This window comes from Camellia sinensis, chromosome 11 (assembly GCF_055761805.1).
Source record: "Camellia sinensis isolate YWXY chromosome 11, ASM5576180v1, whole genome shotgun sequence".
NCBI lineage: Eukaryota > Viridiplantae > Streptophyta > Magnoliopsida > Ericales > Theaceae > Camellia > Camellia sinensis.
In genome coordinates, this window is record NC_138971.1 from 51467372 (window position 1) to 51487976 (window position 20605).

Below are 20605 nucleotides of genomic sequence, written 5' to 3' on the forward strand. Positions count from 1 at the left end.
ATATGGATTGAATTAATGTTAACAGAGGCAACATAAAATTGGATTAAATATGGATTGAATTAACGTTAACAGAGGCAACATAAAATTGGTCCTTAAACAACAAATCATTAACCAATACTAAATTTAACCACGCTGCAGAAATTCTAAATATGCCATATGCCAAAATTAGTATATAATCCAAACAAAATGACAAAGCTTAAACTTTGTCAAACCATCACCCAAAATCAGTATACTCACTAATATTCATTGTAATTTCTTTTCCTAACCTGTAGTAACAATCATAGCCTTAAGTGGCTTAATAAAATTGAAACTACACATCATTTTAGCATCTAGCAGAATGTATATCATCCATTTAGTTGACCATTATGATATGGTTTACTCAATTTTGACACCTTTATATCATCAAAACATAACCCTGTATAATCTTTCAACATTCCACACTATTCAACATAACCCTGTATAAACTTTCAACATAACCCTGTTAATCTTTCAACATAATCTTTCAAAACATAACCCTGTTCATCTATCAAAATCTCATAGTTGACAAATCTCATAGTTGACAAAATCTCATAGGCCATAAGTCTTCCATTTTAAGCTAATTCCCAATTTATTTAAAACAAATTATTGAGAAACTGAGAAACAAATTTTCAAGGATTTAAAATTGAGAAACAAATAACAGATCATATATATATATATATATATATATATATATATTTAAAATACCAGGAAAAAAAACAGAGATATATATATACAAATAACAGAGTATATAACAGATCATACATATATATACAAATAACAGATTATATATATATTTAAAATAAATTTTTTTTATATAATTTCTTATTTCTGAACTTGATATAATCTGTTATCCCTGGATCGAAAAAAAAAATAATTCTAAACTTGATACTATACACTCACAGATATATATATATATATATATGTAAATCCTAGATCGAAATCCCTAGAGAGAGAGAGAGAGAGAGAGAGAGAGAGAAAGAGATACCCTTTGAAAATCAGCGGTGAGGGAGGAGCGGCAGTGAGGGAGCAGCAGTCGTCGTGTAAGAGAGAGAGGAAGGCAAAACCCTAAACTAGCGACGGTGAGACCGTGAGATAGAGAGAGAAGAGCAGCTTTGTGTTTGTGTGTGAGTGAGAGTGAGTGTTCAACCAAACCCTACACACACACACACACACACACACACACACACATATATATATATAAACAAGGGCAAAATAGTAATTTCACATCTCGGATCAAATGGGGCGGGGATCGGGGCCAGGTCCGGGGTTGAAACATGAACCCCCATCCCTGGCCCGAATATCATTGGGGATTCAATTTTTAATACCACCCCTGGCCCGTCGGGGGTATTTTTTGGGAAATAACCACTCAATTCGGGGTCGGGGGATCGGGTCCCCGTCGGGTCGGGTTCCGACTGCCATCTTTACTCTCATCCCATCTCTAAACCAAACCCTAAATAGAACCAGCGCCTCTCTCTCTCTCTCTCTCTCTCTCTTCAGTGTCCCTCTTCCGTTCCGCTGCTCCTCTCCCTCCATCTCTCACCGCTACTCCTCCTTGGGTTCGCCGGCAACTGGAGCATCGATTCACCTCCTTGTTGGTCACCGTCGCTTGAGATTCATCACCCATGGAAGCTCAATCAGCGGCTCCTCCCTCACAGCTCCTCGCATTGCATTGCTTCAACATTGAGGTTTTTATCTTCCTCTCTCTATTTATCTTACTCTCTCTATCTCTCTCTCTCTCGGCTCTGTTTTTCTGTCTCTCTTTCTTTCACCATTCACTTAGAAAAACCCACAGAGCTTCACATACACGCACACACATGGGTTCTTCATATAGTCAGAAGATATGATTTCTAATGCATAATACTCTATCTATTGGGTCATTCACTTTTTGTGTCTAAGAAGGCTTCGAGTTCGGTGCTTTGGAGTTGGGCTGTATTCGCGCTATCTGCTCGATCAAATGTCAAAGAGATTGATGGGGTTCTTGGGTTGGGCGAGAAGGGGAAGAGTGTCAGTGTTGAAGAAGCTTCGTATTTTGGGGAAGCGATTGTGGTGTTGAAATTGGCCAAGGAGGTTATTAGGATTCAGTAAGGGTGGAGAGCTAATGCTGTTAAGGATTTGAATCGTGTTGGTGGGTTTTCGAGGAGTTTGGCCAATTTTGCGACTGATTGGCCTTGTTTGTTGTTGGAATTGTTGTCTTCAGTTGCTGAAACTGATTACTTTCAGGTAAATTACCACAAATTGTTCAAATAAGAGTGATGTCTGATATTCATTGTAGCATTGGAACTGAACCCAGAAGCTTAATTGGGTATTGAGTGCTTTTTATATATGGAAAACAATAGTAGCATATGGATGGTGCATTCATGTGATCTTGGTTAGTATTTGGAGTTAATTAATGCTTTTTATATATGGAAAACTGATTAGTAGTTGTACTGAGTGCTTTTCCATATGTACTTAATTAATGCTTCATGTTTTTTATATATGGAAAACTTTCACTTTTAGTTAAAAATAACTATAGCGATCCCGGGTTTGTCCCCTTTATGTATAGTGTTCCGATCTTAGGTTCCGTGGAGTTGGTGGTTGTATGTCCTGTTGTCATCCTTTAGATTCCGTATGTCTGAGTTTTAGGATGTGTTGGGCGTGTTTCGAACAGGCTGGTTGAGCCTTAGTCCCTTTCCTTGTTGCCCAGAGTTTTGGTGGTACGCTCGAGCGGGTACCTTTGCGCTTGAGCGGAGTTGGATTTTTGGTTGTACGCTCGAGCGGACCATATCACGCTCGAGCGCAGTTTTCACACTTCCAGTATTTGTGCCTCTGCAAAACTTCTGCAGATGTGTTTTTCACGCTCGAGCGGGTTTCCTTATGCTCGAGCGGGTCTGTTGACGCTCGAGCGGGGTGTTCATTGTCTGTGAAAGTTCTGAGAGGGGGTAATCTACGCTCGAGCGAACTGGTTTTCGTGCTCGAGCGGATGTATTTTGTTCTTGTGTCTTGGCGCTCGAGCGGGCCTTCTTGCGCTCGAGCGGGTCCAGTTTTTGTGCTTGACGCTCGACTGTTCTATTCTCCGCTCGAGCGGATCATGCGTATATCAGTTGGCAGCTGTGCATTCTTGAATCACTTTTCAACTTCCACTCTCTCTTTTACTTTTCTGAAAAGCCATTTTTGAGAGCTCCTCTCTCTAGAATCTCCCTTCTCTCTTAGGATTGATCTAGTTAGAGTATTCTTCTACCCTTTGGCCTTTACAAAAAGTGTGTTGATCGTCGAGGGCTACGTTTTGATCCGAAAAGTTTGGAGTTTGGAGCACTTTGAGTTTGGTCCTCTCCTCCGTTTGAGCTCTAACTCCAAGGTAGGGATATTATACTCCATCTTATGAGCTTTGTCTTTAAATTTTAGTATTTCGATATGTTGGGGGTTGTTGGGTAATTTTGAGAAAGTTTGGGGGCCTTTGTGTAATTTTCAAAAGATGGATTTTTAAACATATAAACTCTTATGTATGTGATACATTGGAAAATGGACTTGGTGTTGGATTGTTGATGAAAAAGGAACCTTAGGGTTGGTATTGTGAATTTGAAAAAAAGCCCTAATTGCATGATAAATTAATTGGTATATTTAATTTTGGAAAATGAGAAATTGAATAGGAAATATTCAAATTAGAATGGTGTGGGATTAAAGGGTGTAGTTGGATTAATTTATCGCTCACCTAGGTAAATGTTGATATTTTATCCATTTGGTGCATTTATTTTCTATTTAGAAATAACTGCTTTGGGCTATCGGTGGAGGGTAGTCTTGATTGTTGTAGACAATGCATGATGATTAGGCAAACTAAAACTAATCAATTGAGTATGTTATCGAATATAGCGGTTGGCATAATACACCAAATTTTGTATTGATTGATTGAATTTGTATATGATAATTGCTTATATACATTGTTTTGTGTGGGAGGAGATATGGGATGTACTCCACGGTTTAGGGGAAGATGGGGGATGGACCTCTAGACCGGATCTTGTTTGACATTGATATAGCACTACAATGTGTATCGTTTGTGAAGTATAGAAGTGTTTCAATGTTTTATTGATACAGCACCAAAATGTGTATCAATTGTGAAGTGTTCTAGTTTTATTGGTATAGCACTGCAATGTGTATCATTTGTGAAGTATATAAGTGATTTTATATGTTATTGATACAGCACCAAAATGTGTATCCATCATGAATTTTGAAAGTATTTTAATGATGAGTTATAATCTCATTAAATTGTTTGGCCAAGTTCTGAGCTTTGTTTTCAAACTTAGAGTTGAAAAAGAAATGGAAAATGAATTGTAACATGGATATGACTGTCATGAAACTGTAATATGATATAAGTTGGAATATAAGTGTGAACCATCTATCGAATGCTGTTATTTTTGTCATTGTTTATAGTTGGTTTAGTATATTTCTACTGGGCTGTGGCTCACCCTATATGGGACATCATTTTCAGGTTCAAGTACTATGCCGCCCCCGAGATCTTAGCTTGGATGGTTGTGGGAGTTAAAGACTCTTTTGGTTAATTTTTGTTGTATTACATGTAAATTCATGCCAAGAGCTTAATATGTATTTGAGTTAGTACTCTTCTTGTTGTAACCAAGTGTTGACTTGGAAAGCTATAAGCCCGTAGGGCATTTGCTTTTGCTGTTAACATGTAATATATTTGTAAGTAATACTTTGATGATTGTAACATACTATCTCTTTTCTATATCTTGATTGTATGATATTTTGGGTTTATTTTGAGGGCGTTACAACTTGGTATCAGAGCGTACCGGGTTTGAATACTTTGGGTATGTGGGAAGTGATTAGTATCATAATGGGTTTGTCTCGCTTGTTAGAGACTCAGATGTAATGTTATATGCTTATGTGATAGCATGTTTATGTGACTATATGGGTATGGGATTTTGTAACAACCCTCACTCTACCCTAGTCATGCTTGCATATATTACATGATCTTGTCTTGATATATTGTATCTTTGCAAACCTTGATTTGTCTTGCTTAAGTGTTCCTCGCATGTTTTGTACCTTGCATGGTGTGAGTTTAGTTGAGGTCATCTTCAGTCTAGAATTATCTTGGAACCACTTTGTTTGACCTCCACCTTCGCCCTGACATATTGGCCGAGATGTCATTATCTAGGCCGAGGTGTTCATCACCAAGGCCGAGATGTGTATTATCTAGGCCGAGATGTTACCTTTGCACCTAAGTGATCTTGTCCTGGAGTGGTATGACCTAGACCGAGGTGTGGCACATCTAGGCCAAGGTGTGGCACAGCTTAGTCAAGTGTTGTCCTTCCTAGCCGAGATCATTGTTCCCCTGCTTGCCGATGTCTTGTTCTTAGCCGAGATCATTACCCGCCAGAGTGCCCATGCCATCCTGCTTGTTGAACACACTTTGTCATAGTCTTGTCTTTTCACTCAGCCACCTTTTGAGGAGAACCAACCTGGTAGTGCCGCGTGTCCCAGCTGAGTGTTAAGTCAGCAGACAGACCCAGAAAATATACATTTTTTGTATTACATCTTTGCCTTGTAGAGAGAGAGGCTCTAGGAAGAAGAAGAAGTCTTAGAGTGAGAGAGTAGACTTTCGAGCTTGATTTCTGGAGATCAAACCGTTAGATTCGTGTATTGAGGTTAGATTCTTGATTCACTCTTGTCGTTCTTATTGATCATCCAGCTGTATTGCACGATCAAACCTGTTCTGCATGTTATGCATTGGTTTAAAGTCGGTTTTAGAAAGAGAAGATAGTGTTCATGTGTTTTTGAAGAAAAAGTCTTGTTTGATCCGAAAGTTTGCCTTAAGATTCATGTTTTGTGTTTGTTCTCGCAAGATCCTTGAATATGGGTAGCCAGGTCCATGTATTTGAATTCATAGCATGAAATCTCAGATTTTGTAATAGCAAATTATGATCTTGCATTCATCTTCCTCATGTTCATGTTCTTCATGTTCATGTTCTTCAAGAGAGGGAAACCCAGATTTTCCCAACCTCATTTCCTTGGATGTGGCCATCGAGGCAACACATCGGCAAGGAGGTGTGGGACCTCGGCCTAGACCTGGTAGTCGCCCAGCATGTTTTCCCGAGATGAGAAACAGTGTCTTGTTTTGACTTAACTTGGTTTTGAAAGAATGCCAAGGTCACTTGCATTCATATAAAGCTTGTTTGATAGTGCATTCAATGGGATTTGTTATGTGCTTGTAGGACTTGGATCCTTGCCTGTAGCCCCGACGTCTGAAGAGCTATGTGAGTGGTATTTTTAATAAAGTTATGTTACTAAGTTTTGATAAAGCTTTGCCTTGCTTGTTTTGGAAAAGTATTTTGTGAAGCATGAATGATGACCCCTATTTTGTATATCAAGTATTAGCCTTGTATTGAATGACAATCTTGAAAGTCCGTACGTGCTAGGGGACTATAAGCATTTGAAGCACAATCTTCAAAGTCCGTACGTGCTAGGGGACTATAAGCATTTGTAGTACAACCTTTGTGTTAATGTTATCCCTTGGAACTTGAAAGCCTTGAAAGACTTTAATTGTCGAGACTTGAAAGATTTGTTAGATAAACTTGATTTGCCCTTGGATTTTGTACAAGATGTGTTATGCTTTGATTTGATAAAGGTTTCGGATGTCATTCATGTAAACCCCTTTATTATTTGTACCATTCACTGAGTATCCAAGGTCACCCCTCTTTATATATATGTAGGTGACGAGCAGGACGGCAGTGACGCCTAGATGTACTTGCCACTTGTTTTGGACTTTGCACTTTTGCTGCATCTTGAAGATTATGCTTCTTAGTTGTATTTCATTGTATTTTGTATTTGATGGCTGAGAAGCCTTTTGGTCAAGATGTATTTTGTACTTCATTTGTTGTATTAAAGCTATGTAAAGATGTATGCCATTCCATTTAAACTTATGCACTGCTCTTATGGACTACTTAGCTTGGAATTTATTGCTTCCGCATTTGTAAGCGCCATATGTATACTCTAATTGTGTGTGAATTTTGAGAGTTGGCCTTCGGTAATCACGAATTACTGGCCATCATGGCACCATTCTACTAGGGGCGAAATGGGGTCGTGACATATTGGTATCAGAGCCCAAGTTCCTCATAGTACGTTATTCACACACCTTGAGTCCTAAAGAGCATAGGATTTCCCTTAGAAAGATGTTAGGATTGCATCATGTTGCTTGCTATTTGACGAAGTGTGCATCATCTCAGCTTGACTGTTTGTTACTTGCATACATGTCTATTTGATTGTTTTGTTTTAAAGTCACGTTTTGCATACTCTTAGCATCATGAGAAGGGGTAGACCACCGGTTGGCCGAGATCATCCCGAAGACAGATTGGACAGATTAGAGAGATTGGTCGAAGGTTTGGTCCGTGAGTTAAGACAACCTAGGCCACAAGACACTAGTACCACTTCTACCTAGGCCGAGCAGACAAACGGCCGACAGGCAGTTCCACCTCCACCTCCTCTAGTGCCACAAGTGCCTCCATAGCAAGCTTTATATGGGGATGGCACCATAGCCTTGATCAGAGAGTTCAAAAAGATGAAACCGCCGAGGTTCTCTGGGGGTATTGAACCGATGAAGGTCGAAGCGTGGGTCTTGGAAATGGAGAAGCTGTTTGAGATCTTTCCCAGTACCGATGCCCAGAAGGTGTCATTGGCAACATTCACACTAGACGACGATGCACGAAGATGGTGGATGATGACCCGAGAAAGCAACCCAGGTCTGACTTGGGCCAGATTTTTGGAATTATTTTACAACAAGCATTTCCCCCTTAGTGTTTGAGACCGTAAGACCACAGAGTTTCAGACCTTGGCACAAGGCAACAAGACGGTGGCAGAATATGACCGTGCTTTTACCGAGTTGGCGAGATACGCGCCTCACATGGTCGATGATGAATACAGAAAGGCCAAGAAGTTCGAAAGTGGATTGCGTGGACCAATTCAGGATCGAGTTAACATGCTCAATATGCCGACCTACGCCGGAGTATTGGACAAGGCCATCTTGGCAGAGGCTAACTTAAACCGATATCAGAACTCAGGAGAAAATCAGAAGAAGAGGCAGAACTATGATAATTGCCGAGCTCCGTTTAACGCCAAGAAGAAGGCGAATGTGGGCAGCTCCAGCAACTCGAACCAAGAAGGAAATAATAGGCGGACGTGTGCAAGCTATGGGAAGCCGCATTCCGGAGTTTGCCGTTGGGCATTGGGAGCCTGTTTTGAATGTGGTGAAATGGGTCATCGTGTGAAAGACTGCCCGAAGGCAAGGACTGATGATGGTAAGAAGAATGGGAGTACCTCGGGCTATGCACAGAGAAATAATATCGGAAGAGCACAGGCGAGACAGGCCAGAGTTTTTGCATTGGTACCAGGAGACACTCAGAATGCTGAGACAGTAGTGTCAAGTATACTCCCAATTTGCTCTCAAGATGCATACATATTAATTGATTCGGGTTCTACACATTCATTTGTATCTGCTAAGTTTGCCGAGAAGTTAAATAGAGAACAAGAACCCCTTGACTATGTGTTATATGTGTCTACTCCATCTGGGAGAGCTATGATTGTTGCATCCATTTTTAGGGCATGTGTTGTTGCGATTGAGGGTGTAGAATTGTTAGTCGATTTAATGTTGTTAACCATGGCTCACTTCGATGTCATATTGGGAATGGATTGGTTAGTAGCGAATCATTCATCCATTAATTGTGTTACTAAGAGCGTCACATTGAAGACCCCAAACCAAGCCAAGGTTATTTTCCAGGGTAAGGGAGTAGTGCCGCCACCTTACTTAATCTCATCCATGAAAGCCTATAAGTTGATCCAAAAAGGGTGTCAGGGTTATTTGTGCAGTATGCTAAGTGATTCGAATGGAAGTGTTGAGTTAGCCGACATACCAGTTGTTAAGGAATTCCCCGACATCTTTCCAAATGAGTTGCCTGGCCACTTGATCGATAGAGAGGTAGAGTTTATAGTGGACATCATGTCGAGAACGCAACCTATCTCCAAAACACCCTATAGAATGGCCCCAGCTGAACTTAAGGAACTAAAATTGCAACTACAAGAATTGTTGGATAAGGGATTCGTTAGGCCGAGCACTTCACCATGGGGAGCCCCTGTTCTATTTGTCAAGAAAAAGGATGGCACACTTCGCCTTTGCATTGATTACCGGGAACTTAATAAGGTAACCATCAAGAACAAATACCCATTGCCTAGGATTGATGATTTGCTTGATCAACTACAAAGAGCACGAGTCTTTTCCAAGATTGACCTTAGGTCGGGTTACCACCAGCTGAAAGTTAAAGCCGAGGATATTGAGAAGACTGCTTTTCGGACAAGGTATGGCCACTATGAATTTTTGGTAATGCCTTTTAGAGTGACCAATGCTCCCGCAACATTCATGGACTTGATGAACAGAGTCTTTAAACCGTATCTAGATGAGTTCGTAGTTGTTTTTATTGATGACATACTGATCTATTCCAAGAGTACAATTGAACACGAGAATCATCTGAGACTTGCCCTGCAAATCTTGAGAGACAAGAAGTTATACGCCAAGCTGAGCAAGTGCGAGTTCTGGCGTTTCAGCATTTCATTTTTAGGGCATGTGATTAATGAAGAGGGTATATCAGTTGATCCCAGTAAGATTGAAGCCATTGTGAATTGGCCGACTCCGACCAACGTGTCCGAGGTTCGTAGTTTTCTGGGCTTGGCAGGTTATTACAGAAAGTTTGTGATGGACTTCTCAAGGATTGTAGTACCATTGACACAACTAACCAAGAAGGGAACAGCATATGAATGGACCGATGACAGAGAATCAGCCTTCCAAGAGTTGAAGACGAGGTTAGTTACGGCACTAGTTCTTGTACTCCCATCAGGTAATGAGGAATTTTAGATTTTCAGTGATGCTTCACATAAGGATTTGGGTTGTGTATTAATGCAAGGGGGCAAGGTCATAACATATGCATCTCGTCAGTTGAAACTTCATGAAAAGAACTATCCAACCCATGATCTAAAGCTAGCAGCCGTGGTGTTCGCTTTGAAGATTTGGCGTCACTACTTGTATGGAGCCTCTTGCCAAGTTTTTACAGATCACAAGAGCTTGAAGTACTTGTTCACTCAAAAGGAACTGAATTTGAGGTAGAGAAGATGGCTAGAATTATTGAAGGATTACGACATGCAGATTCGGTATCACCCAGGTAAAGCAAACTCGGTAGCCGACACATTGAGTAAAAAGTCAGTGGGAAGTTTGGCATGCCTAGCCATGATTTCAGTGGAGCCGTCTACTATTGGGGAAGTAAAGGCAAGGCAAATAGAGGATGAATTCCTGAAGAAGGTAGCCGACGAGATTATCACCAGGCCGAGGTCAGGTTACACCCTTGAGAATGGAGTGCTTAAGTTTGAAGGAAGATTGTGCGTGGCCGACGTCTCAGAGTTGAAAGGAAAGATTTTGCAAGACTCTCATGGATCCAGATTTACAGTTCACCCAGGGAACACTAAGATGTATCAAGATGTAAAATAGACTTTTTGGTGGCCAAATATGAAAAGAGAGATAGCCGAGTTCGTATCCAGTGTTTGTATTGTCAACAAGTGAAAGCAGAACATCAGAGGCCAGCGGGACTTCTCCAACCCTTGCCAATTCCTGAGTGGAAATGGGAACACATCTCCATGGACTTTGTGATTGGTTTGCCGAAGACACAGAAAGGAATGGATTCGATCTGGGTTATAATCGACAGATTAACTAAGTCAGCACACTTCTTGCCTGTTAAAACTTTGTTTAATGCGGATCGACTTGCTGTGTTGTATGTGAATGAGATTGTTGGACTTCATGGTGTGCCGATGTCCATTGTGTCAGACCGAGATTCAAAGTTTGTTTCTAGATTTTGGCTGAGTTTACAAAGGGCTTTGGGGACCGAATTGAGGTTTAGTACAGCTTTTCATCCCCAGACCGACGGCCAAACAGAGAGAACGATTCAAACACTTGAAGATATGCTTAGACTATGTGTATTGGACTTCCAAGGAAGCTGGAAAGAGCATTTGCCATTAGTAGAATTCGCTTACAACAACAGTTATCAAGCTAGCATTGGCATGGCGTCGTATGAAGCCTTGTATGGAAGAAAGTGCAGATCGCCGATATGTTGGACCGAAGTAGGAGATAAGGCTTTGATCGGCCTCGATCTAGTTCAAATGACAACCGAAAAGATCAAGCTTATCCAACAGAGAATCAGAACCGCTCAGAGTCGACAAAAGAGTTATGCCGACCAGAGAAGAAAGGAGTTAGAGTTTGAAGTTGGGGATCATGTTTTCCTAAAGATCTCGCCGATGAAAGGAGTTTCAAGATTTGGGAAGAAGGGTAAATTGGCACCCCGTTACGTCGGGCCTTTTGAAGTTCTTGAGAAAGTTAACCTAGCTGCCTATAGACTAGCTTTGCCACCAGAACTAAGTCAAGTTCACAATGTGTTCCATATTTCGATGCTGAGGAAGTATATTCGGGATCCACTGCATGTAATCGATCATTCCGGGATTGTGGTTAGTGAAGATTTAGACTACGAGGAGAAGCCGATAAAAATTATTGACAGACAAGTGAAACAGTTGAGGAACAAATCGATACCAATGGTGAAAATTGAATGGGAAGAGCATTATGGCAAGGATGCTACATGGGAAATGGAAGAAGAAATGAGGATCCATCATCCGGGATTATTTGTAGAACAAGGTGATTTAAGTTTGGGGACCAAACTTCTTTAAGGAGGGTAGGATGTAACAACCCTCACTCTACCCTAGTCATGCTTGCATATATTCATGATCTTGTCTTGATATATTGCATCTTTGCAAACCTTGATTTGTCTTGCTTAAGTGTTCCTCGCATGTTTTGTACCTTGCTTGGTGTGAGTTTAGCCGAGGTCATCTTTAGTCTAGAATTATCTTGGAACCACGTTGTTTGACCTCCACCTTCGCCCTGACACATTGGCCGAGATGTCATTATCTAGGCTGAGGTGTTCATCACCAAGGCCGAGATGTGTATTATCTAGGCCGAGATGTTACCTTTGCACCTAAGTGATCTTGTCTTGGAGTGGTATGACCTAGACCGAGGTGTGGCACAGCTTAGTCAAGTGTTGTCCTTCCTAGCCGAGATCATTGTTCCCCTGCTTGCCGATGTCTTGTTCTTAGCCGAGATCATTACCCGCCAGAGTGCCCATGCCATCTTGCTTGTTGAACACACTTTGTCATAGTCTTGTCTTTCACTCAGCCACCTTTTGAAGAGAAACAACCCGGTAGTGCCGCCTGTCCCAGCTGAGTGTTAAGTCAGCAGACAGGCCCAGAAAATATACATTTTTTGTATTACATCTTTGCCTTGTAGAGAGAGAGGCTCTAGGAAGAAGAAGAAGTCTTAGAGTGAGAGAGTAGACTTTCGAGCTTGATTTTTGGAGATCAAACCGGTATATTCGTGTATTGAGGTTAGATTCTTGATTCACTCTTGTCGTTCTTATTGATCATCCAGCTGCATTGCACGATCGAACCTGTTCTGCATGTTATGCATTGGTTTAAAGTTGGTTTTAGAAAGAGAAGATAGTGTTTATGTGTTTTTGAAGAAAAAGTCTTGTTTGATCCGAAAGTTTGCCTTAAGATTCATGTTTTGTGTTTGTTCTCGCAAGATCCTTGAATATGGGTAGCCAGGTCCATGTATTTGAATTCATAGCATGAAATCTCAGATTTTGTAATAGCAAATTATGATCTTGCATTCATCTTCCTCATGTTCATGTTCTTCATGTTCATGTTCTTCAAGAGAGGGAAACCCAGATTTTCCCAACCTCATTTCCTTGAATGTGGCCATCGAGGCAACACCTCGGCAAGGAGGTGTGGGACCTCGGTCTAGACCTGGTAGTCGCCCAGCATGTTTTCCCGAGATGAGAAACAGTGTCATGTTTTGACTTAGCTTGGTTTTGAAAGAATGCCGAGGTCACTTGCATTCATATAAAGCTTGTTTGATAGTGCATTCAATGGGATTTGTTATGTGCTTGTAGGACTTGGATCCTTGCCTGTAGCCCCGACGTCTGAAGAGCTATGTGAGTGGTATTTTTAATAAAGTTATGTTGCTAAGTTTTGATAAAGTTTTGCCTTGCTTGTTTTGGAAAAGTATTTTGTGAAGCATGAATGATGACCCCTATTTTGTATATCAAGTATTAGCCTTGTATTGAATGACAATCTTGAAAGTCCGTACGTGCTAGGGGACTATAAGCATTTGTAGCACAACCTTTGAAAGTCCGTACGTGCTAGGGGACTATAAGCATTTGTAGCACAATCTTGAAAGTCCGTACGTGCTAGAGGACTATAAGCATTTGTAGCACAATCTTGAAAGTTCGTACGTGCTAAGGGACTATAAGCATTTGTAGCACAACCTTTGTTAATGTTATCCCTTGGAACTTGAAAGCCTTGAAAGACTTTAATTGTCGAGACTTGAAAGATTTGTTAGATAAACTTGATTTGCCCTTGGATTTTGTACAAGATGTGTTATGCTTTGATTTGATAAAGGTTTCGGATGTCATTCATGTAAACCCCTTTATTATTTGTACCATTCACTGATTATCCAAGGTCATCCCTCTTTATATATATGTAGGTGACGAGCAGGACGGCTGTAACGCCTAGATGTACTTGCCACTTGTTTTGGACTTTGCACTTTTACTGCATCTTGAAGATTATGCTTCTTAGTTGTATTTCATTGTATTTTGTATTTGATGGCTGAGAAGCCTTTTGGTCAAGATGTATTTTGTACTTCATTTGTTGTATTAAAGCTATGTAAAGATGTATGCCATTCCATTTAAACTTATGCACTGCTCTTATGGACTACTTAGTTTGGAATTTATTGCTTCCTCATTTGTAAGCCCCATATGTATACTCTGATTGTGTGTGAATTTTGAGAGTTGGCCTTCGGTAATCACGAATTACTGGCCATCATGGCACCATTCTACTGGGGGCGGAATGGGGTCGTGATAGATTTAGTTTCTAGGATGTTGATTGGATCCTTGGGTTTTTGTGAGTCTTGTTGGAAAAGCACTTGATCAATGCTATTTCTGGCTGGAACTCTAGTAACGCCTCGGGACTATCATTGTTCGGAAATGAAATTCGTAAGTGCTTATGTGTTTATGTGCTTACGTGGAATGAATTACAGCTGTCCATCATGTTAGGACGCTAGTGAAATAGTTTCGGCACCCTGGTTATTGTGCTAATACCTTGTTATTTTTACTAGGATGCCTAGACGAGGGAGTTGTGATTTCCCTCCTTCCACACGGGAAGAGTTACGAAAACAATTTGTGGAGTTACGCCAAGGTACTACACCCTTGGTATGGTTTGAAACATGGTTTGCTAACCTGTCGAGGTTTGCTCCAGAATTAGTGGAGACGGAGGAATTGCGTTGTTCAGAGTTTGAGAGTAAGCTGTGTGATGACATCCGTGAAAGGATTGCGGGGTCTTGGCATAGGAGTTACAGTGTACTTGTCAGGGTTGCGACTCATGTGGAGGCAGCGGTGCTGGCTATGGGCCAAAATAGGGAGGAGGCCATTTCGGCAACTCCTATGATTCAGAGTGTTGGTAGGCCTTTTTAGAGGCAGAAGGGTTTTAATCCATAACAATTTTAGAGAGCTCAGCCTGGCCCTACTTTTCTAGTGCCGTGTCTAGATTCGGGAAAGGGTGAACGAAAGGCTGTCACTTGTTTCAAATGTGGTCAGCTGGGCCACAAGTCCCCAGCTTGCCCACAGGGGAAGAGGGCAGGGTTGGTAGTCCGACCAGTAGTTGCACTACCAAAATCTTCTAGCTAGCCAGGTTTTGATTCGATTGAATGTTCAGTGGGGAAGCAGTCGTTGTGGTCTTCATCAGCTCAGACTTTGAACCAGTCTCATGCTCGGGAGCCGCTTACTTGTTGGGGGTGTAATCAGCCGGGTCATATCCATCATTTCTGTACTCAGCCGGGGGCTTCTTTGGGGGGTTTTTCAACCTAGTCGGGCTCAGTTTTATTCGACCGGGCAAGGGCAGTATCACTCTGGGGGACAGTTAGGCCAGGTTTCGAGGGCCTCAGGAGAGTCGAGTTCCCAAGTCCCAGTTGGGGAAGTTCGCGGTTGTTCCAAGTGTGGCCGGATGGGGCACATCAGTATTCCTTGTCCGTGGCTTGTAAGCTCATAGGATATCTTGGGTCTGAGGATGACCAACTTTAGCGGTCCAGCGAGGGATGGTAGTGGTGGTAATACCGATGGGGTGGTTTTGTTTTGACTAATCCGTTTTGTAATTGGTGAATTATCATTTTGTAATCATTGGGTTTTGTTGTGTAACCAATGTGTTTTGAAAATGTTGGAACATCAAGGTTGTTTGTTTCTATATATATATATATATATAGTTCTGTGTGCCTGTGCTTATCTATTTTCTTGAAATGGGCAGATTAGAGCATGTAGTGGCTCTAAACGTTTTATTAGTGTAGTAAGTTGTTGTGAGACCATAAAATTTTTGGTAATAATGCATTTGTATGCGTGCGATTTGGTTTGGGAAAAAAATGAGGGCTCATGAGCCATGTTTTCAAATGTGGAAGGATTACTGAGGGATGCGTATCCTAGTCAGGATTACTAGGAAAGGGGGGGGGGGGGGCGAGAACAGTTATACTTGCCGGGTGTTCAGAATTTCATTAGTGTTATCTAATTGATCTTTTATGCATGATAGTGAAGTTGATCTATTGAGATGTGAAGTGTGCGATTAATACTAGGTGTAGTATGTATTTAACATGGTGTTTTACGAGGGCATAGTGCATAACCTAGTTAGGAATAGACTTGTACCTTCGTGGTAGGTAACGTTGCTAAATTTGCATATGTACTGACTGGTCGTTTCGATTGAGGGAGTGTTAGTCTCTATATAAGGTTGTGGTTGTTGCCATCGGAGAGTGGTGGGTTGTGAGCAGCTGGTTATGATCAAATGCGATAGGTTTGTACCTTAGCACTGGCTAGGTCAGGAGATGCTATCGGAGGGGTTGGTTGGGCGTATAGCCCGTGGTTAGGATGTGACCCGTGGATGGAGTCACAATGGTATGGTGGTTTGAAGTTTGGCAAGCTTGGGTCACTTTGATATGTGTCCATCATCCAGTTTGAATTGTAATAGTACAAGTGAGGAAGTAAGGTTGTGTAGAGTGAGTGAGGCACTCCGTTAAAGTCGTTTTGACTCGTTCGGTCCTTGTTTCTACATTGTAAGGCACGGGGGTGTGCAAAGTTATCCTTTATGTTGTTGTGTTGTTGGGAGTTTCAAACGTTTAGGAGTCCCTATCGTGAGAGTACTGTTTTTGGGGATTGTGTCATCACTGTGAGTATGGCGGGTTTTGTGGGTTGGTTACATTGTGATTCGCTTGAGGGACATCGAGCACTCTTCATAAACTAAAATGATTTTGAATCGAAACATGAGTTTACGATCCTTGTTTTCAGAAAATAATTTGAGGAGAACCTCTAAGTTCGGCTGTGGCCAGTTGTAAGTGGCGTACTTAAGTAGTGACGGTATAAGTCTGTATACCTTAAAAAAAATGAGTGCTTTGAAACAAACGGAGCAATAAGGCAGGTTCTTTAACCTGAATGGAATATGTTGTGAGAAGTTAGGTGTGACCTAGTTTGAGTTGCTGGTTACATGTTGTGTGCCTTTGGTCAGACCTTGAAATTTTAGGGTGTAATTGGGCCGTAATGTTGTTCCTTACCCTTGCTTCGTCTTGCGTTCATGTTTTATGAAAGTCGATTGGAAGCCTTGTGTAAAAAAAAAATGATTTCGTATTCCCTTTGTTGGGGTAGTAAGTACTGAATATTGGTTTGAGCATTGTCGGTAGTCGAGACGTAGTGGATGTCTTAGAACACTGTAGTGGTTGCGTGTGGCTTACTATTATCACTGTTATCGGGTCTTGGAGGACGGGACCCTTCCATTAAGTGAGGTGCTGTGGAAACATAATGGGTTGGGGAAAACCACTTGGGTAGGTGAATTTCGGGTCCGAGAGAAATATCCGGATCTATTTGTGGATGTTTGAGCACGTGTTGCATTCTTGTTGTTTTGTTAAAACTTTAGGGAACATTGAATATGTCTTAAGTTGAAAAACATTGCATATGTTTTGGTTTACGGAAGTATTTTGAAACTTGCCTTGAAATGGAAGTCTAATGTAACATTGCTTGTGTTGAACGTATTGTAGAACTAGAAACATATCATGAACATTGACTATGATATGAATTTGTGAATCATGTATATTGGAAATCGTTGGGTTTGGAAGAAATTCATGTGGGTAATACGTATTGCAATGTATACTGTAGGTTGCCTCTCGAATAGAGACAGGGTGACCAGTAATGGGTCAAGTGGTTAATAGTTGAATTGTAATGTTGTTGAGAAATTGATTTAATTTAAATCGTGGATGGTCATGCGTTATGGGTGGCAACGTGTTTATGAAAAATGTTTGCAAAATTTTTAAATTTCGCATGAGAATTGCAAAATTTTTTTTTTATTACTTCAGAATGCCAACGTTGAAAATTTGATTTTCTTTGAAAAATGCCTCATGAGCAAGAGAATAATTTCCTCTATATTTATACATAAGATTTGCGTTGGTTGTTTTATTTGGAACTATAATTGTTGAGAAGTGACTTAGCTGGGAGCGCTAGTCAGGTGTTTTGGTGATCTATCTCGGGTAGAGTTTGGTTTTGTTGAGGTCTTTTGTGCCTGAGTGTTGTCGTTGGAACGTGTTCCCTTAGTTAGTCCTTACTTTTGTGAGAGTTAACTACAAATTTGTTGAAAGAATAGTTTCTTCCCTAAATGCTCGGGGGTTGAGTGCTTTGTGGTCGGTTGACCTTGTGATTGTGTTATTTTCTTAATTTCGGGGACGAAATTCTTTAAGGGGAGGAGGTTATAGCGATCCCGGGTTTGTCCCCTTTATTCTCCAGTTTGTCCTCAGAGGGGAGGAGTTCAGAGAGCAGCATCTTCTTCGGCTCGATCTCAGAGCCAGAGTCAGGGTAGAGGTCAGCCACTCTCGTGTTATCAGTGTGGTCAGCCAGGGCATATGAAGAGGTATTGCCCCCAGTTGGGTGGCACACCTGGTGCATCTGGTTTGAGGCAGATTCAGGGTCAACAGCCAGCTCAGTCGGGTCAGGCCTCGAGGGCTAATCAGGGGGCTTCATCATCTCAGTCGGTGCAGCAATCTTATGCTCCTAGGGGTGAGCAGGTTGATCAGAGGTCATCTGGGCGCGTGTATGCTGTTACCGCGTAGGATCTTGTACCGGCTCCATCTGTTGTGAGAGGTACTTTCTTGTTTTGCAACTCGGTTGCTAATGTTTTGATTGATACGGGTGCATCTCATTCCTTTGTGTCTGCTGCATTTGCATCTGTTTTGGAGTTGGAGTTAGCACAGTTGGCATCTCCTATTTGTGTAGTGTAACCTCTTGGGGGTGAATTGATTTTGAAACACGGTGTTAGGGGTTGTAATATAGAGGTTGATTACCATAGAATCCCATTTTCTTTTGTAGTTATGCCTATGAGAGGTTTCGATGTTATTTTGGGTATGGACTGGTTATCGTCATACCGGGCAGTTATTGATTGCTACCGCCAGAGGGTCACTTGTTGTACCGTGAGCGGAGAGTATTTTCATTTTCTGGGGGACCGGGTTGGTGATGTGTTGCCACCGGGGTATGTTCGACGAGGAAGGAGTGAGCTTAGTGAGCTACTTGCTAACCTTTTGATTAGTGAGGATGATGAGACCCAGGTTGTGTTGCCAAGGGTGGTTTGTGAGTACTCGGACGTCTTTCCCGAGGATCTTGTTGGTTTGCCACCGCATCGAGAGATTGAATTCTCTATTGACCTAATGCCCGGCACGGCGCCGATTTCTATGTCACCTTATCGTTTTGCCCCAGCCGAGTTAGTTGAGTTGAAGATCCAACTCCAGGAGTTACTAGACAAGGGTTTTATACGCCCTAGTGTTTCGCCGTGGGGAGCACCGGCCCTCTTTGTTAAAAAGAAAGGTGGTGCTTTGAGACTTTGCATAGATTATCGGAAATTGAATCGGGCTACGGTTAAGAATAAGTACCCTATGCCTCGTATCGATGACCTGTTTGACCAGTTGAAGGGTTCCCGTTGTTTCTCAAAGATAGACTTGAGATCGGGTTACCACCAGTTGAGGGTCAGGGAGGAGGATATTCCGAAGACGGCATTCCGTACGCGGTATGGCCATTATGAGTTTTTGGTAATGCCATTCGGGCTCACCAATGCACCGGCAGTCTTTATGGACTTGATGAACCGGATCTTCCGGGAATTCTTGGATCAGTTTGTAGTCGTTTTTGTGGACGACATCCTTATCTATTCGCCTTCTGAGGAGGAGCATGAGGCACACTTGAGGGTGGTGCTTGAGTTACTTAGAGCCCATAGGCTGTATGCCAAGTTTGGGAAGTGTGAGTTCTGGCTGAGAGAAGTCAAATTCTTAGGCCATGTGGTATCCGGTGAAGGAGTGTCTGTTGATACATCCAAGGTAGAGGCAGTGCAAGATTGGGCACAGCCTAAGAGTGTGTTTGAGATCCGCAGTTTCCTGGGGTTAGCTGGGTATTACCGTCGGTTTGTGAAAGACTTCTCCAGGTTAGCATCACCGTTGACTAGACTGACTCGGAAGGGAGTTAAATTTGTATGGAGTGAGACTTGTGAAAAGTCGTTTCAGGAGTTGAAAGTTAGACTGACTACCGCTCCAGTATTGATTATTCCAGAGAGAGGGTCTGGGTTGTGTATTAATGCAAGAAGGGAAAGTAGTTGCCTATGGTTCACGTCAGTTGAAAATTCACGAGCAGAATTACCCTACGCATGATCTAGAGTTAGCAGCTGTGATATTTGCCTTGAAGGTTTGGAGGCATTATCTTTATGGTGAGAGATTTGAGGTATTCTCGGATCATAAGAGTCTGAAATATTTGTTTACACAGAAAGACTTGAACTTGAGACAGAGGAGGTGGATGGAGTTCATAGAGGATTATGACTTTGAATTGCATTATCATCCGGGAAAGGCCAATGTGGTGGCCGACGCCCTTAGCAGGAAACCTGTTAGTGACATAGCTAGTATAGCCATCCGAGAGTGGGAGATGTTAGGTGCACTTGGAGAGTTTGATTTCCTTCTGGGCGAATCCGTTGAGGCTGCGGCCTTGTTTTCTGGTGTTGCACAACCTACACTTGTGACTCGAGTGTTAGAGGCTCAGAGGGGCGACCTTGAGATAGAATCTCTCCGTGAGAAGATTTCTGGTGGGAAGGTTGAGAAAGGTTTGACGGTGTATCCCGACCTGAGTGTGAGATACCGAGACCGTCTATTTGTGCCGGAGTCTCATCGAGAGGAGGTACTCCGAGAGTTTCATCATTCACGCCTTGCGGTGCATCCGGGAGGTACTAAGATGTATCGGGATTTGGGTCGCCAGTTTTGGTGGCGGGGTATGAAGAGAGATGTGGCAGTTTTCGTATCTAAGTGCCTTACTTGTCAGCAAGTGAAGGCCGAACATCAGAGGCCAGCGGGTTTGTTGCAACCCTTGCCTATTGCCGAGTGGAAGTGGGAACATGTCACTATGGACTTCGTTGTGGGTCT

General features: G+C 42.0%; 1 long non-coding RNA gene across 2 annotated transcripts in view; it reads left to right on the forward strand.

Moving 5' to 3' along the window:
• Positions 1–1592: 1592 nt before the first annotated feature.
• The window catches only part of LOC145803124 (uncharacterized), a 33409-nt gene continuing 14396 nt past the window's right edge, over positions 1593–20605 (forward strand). For both annotated transcript variants that reach the window (XR_014345235.1, XR_014345234.1), the window contains exons 1-2: positions 1593–1703; positions 1918–2238. This is a non-coding gene — a long non-coding RNA (uncharacterized LOC145803124). The remainder of the gene's footprint in view (positions 1704–1917; positions 2239–20605) is intronic.